The sequence below is a fragment of the Rhipicephalus microplus genome, unplaced genomic scaffold (genome assembly GCF_043290135.1).
Source record: "Rhipicephalus microplus isolate Deutch F79 unplaced genomic scaffold, USDA_Rmic scaffold_32, whole genome shotgun sequence".
In the NCBI taxonomy this organism is placed as follows: domain Eukaryota; kingdom Metazoa; phylum Arthropoda; class Arachnida; order Ixodida; family Ixodidae; genus Rhipicephalus; species Rhipicephalus microplus.
The window spans coordinates 5,645,822-5,648,149 of NW_027464605.1; the positions used below are offsets into that span (position 1 = coordinate 5,645,822).

Consider the following 2,328-nt stretch of genomic DNA (forward strand, 5'->3'; position numbering starts at 1 on the left):
TTCAGATCAAAGGCAAAATAGATGCATATCTCGCTAAATATTGATTCATTTACAGAGTTTTAGATAAAAAGTCATGACGAGAGAAGTACACAAAACTTATTTCGTAAAAATAATTCTTCTAATGGCCATAATTATTATGATATATCTCTTTCAAAGTCAATCTCTGCGGGTGCATGTATTGTGGGCAGAAAATATGGTTTCATGTTAGCAAGCCGTTCGTAGTCAGCTTTGCGCAGCGGCGATGTCGTACCCAATGAAGTATTAACTGAGGGGCGACTATTGCTAGTTGAAAACTTTTCCCAATACCCCGCCTGGACGACGTGAAACACCGTCGGCCAAGGCAATTTTTGGGAGGCCCTCCGGGGCCTTAATGTAAAATTCAAAGACAGAAGTTTTTATTAAAACCTTCGCACCGACACCATTGCGGTAACACAAGACGGCGAGAACCTGCTGCAACGCTTCACAATAGATCAAACTGTGTAGACAGAGGAGCATACTTCTTGGTGAGACACATCAGGGCGCAAAGTACGAGAGACGCGCAATGAATGGCTTTGGCGTTATCAGTGTATTGAATCGCACAAACGACGTGCCCCTGTACCACTCGGAAGCCGTTGTTATCCGCTCGTTCCTCGCGAACGCTAGCTCTCGCTTGGGTGCTAATTTCGTCTTGGCAAATAGAATCGTGTACACAAACAGAATAGAGAGTTTTAGTACTGCGGAATGGTGCTACGTACGCATCACGCAAGTGCCTTGCGTTACGTGGCGTCGTTTGCCACTAATCGGCTTTTAGTACGCCGTAGTACCCGCGTACGTAACGAGCGTGAAGCGTGTTGCGCCATCTGGTAGATCAAAATAAAAGCACGTGTTGTTGACAGCCAATGTGAGCCAATCCAAGTGTTATAGCCAGATTATGGCCATAATTTAAGCCACAGAGCCGGTCGGTGCTTGCCTTCAATGCCGCAATTTTGCAAAACGAAGTCTCGCGCTGTCGCGAACTTGTTCGAGAGCGGCGCGATCAGCTCATACGTACGCACGCACGCATCTCATGCGTGCGTACGTAGCGGCTGCGTACGTAACGCGATACGTGTGCGTTGCGGTCTGCGCATGCGCACTACGCAGAACGTGGCGTCCTTACGTACGCAACGCCGCTACGTACGCAGCGTACGCAGTACTAAAACTCTATAATACTAGAGCGCTTTAGTGTAGCGCGCGCAACGGCCTTGCGCACGCAACCTGTGAGAGAGAGCAAGACTGCGCATGCGCTGAACATAAGAAAGATGCGTGCGTTTGCGCACGCAAGAGATGCGCACGCTAGATTTCGGCGCTTACGTTTCGACTGCTTCGGCCATTGCGCGCCTTACCGGCTGTTGTCCTTGACACCTGCGAGTGTCGACAGTATGGCTGCTGAAAAAAAAAATGGCAGAATATCCACGGAGTGAATGATGGAGAGTGGGGCGAAGCATTCGTCCGTCCATGCGTCCGTCTGTGTGACCGTCCATGCGTCTGTTCGTGCGCCCGTCCCTGCGTTCGTTCATGCATCCGCCCCTGCGTCCGTTCATGCGTCCATCCATGCATCTGTCTGTGTGTCCATTCGTCCATCTATTTAACACTCCAAGTACCACCATCTCGCATCTTTTCATCATATATTCCCCATATAGAAGCACCGCCATCCAGCGGACATTCCAAGGACTAAACGAGAGGTGGCACACGCACACTTTCTTACGGCCTGCGCTTTGGGTCCACTTCCCACCTTTAACCACCTTGAGTTCATGGTATATTCTAGTTCACTGTATTCATGGCACTGCGACCAAACGCTCGCTAAACCTTTCGAAAACCAAGGAGGTTACGCCCAGCGAGTATAACGTAGCAACCTTTCCTGTCAGATAGTACTAAATGTACATGCCAACGGCTGCTAATGGGGAATGAGAGACAGGAGAATTCGGACTTTAGTTAACGCGCACGCTGCGAATTTTTCATTGTTCAACAACGCACAGAACAAATCTCCCACCGGCACCACCATGCAGGTCAAAACGTAAGACTGATTACACACTACGACTACGACTATAGTACAAGAGACGAACGGGTGCCGCTGTAAGGAGCTTCGCCCCTAATAAAAGGCCGCGTCCACTGGCTACTGCGTGTTTCCAGCACTAAAGTTCAAGGCTGTTTACGCCGAAGCGTGCTCCACGTTTCGGTTGTTGCGTGCGCTTAACTAGCGCAGTGCGCGACATCCTCAGAAATTACGTGTATGCACAACGCGCCACGCGTTGTGTTGGTAAGGCGTTGCGCGCGCTAATCTAAAACTGTCTCATATGTAAGCGGAGTATC

At 49.7% G+C, this 2,328-nt stretch overlaps 1 non-coding gene across 1 annotated transcript; it reads left to right on the plus strand.

Moving 5' to 3' along the window:
• The first annotated feature begins 224 nt into the window (after nucleotides 1-224).
• Nucleotides 225-366, plus strand: LOC119173031 (U4 spliceosomal RNA). The gene has a single exon (XR_005109986.2). It is a non-coding gene; the product is annotated as a U4 spliceosomal RNA (small nuclear RNA).
• Nucleotides 367-2,328: the final 1,962 nt, after the last annotated feature.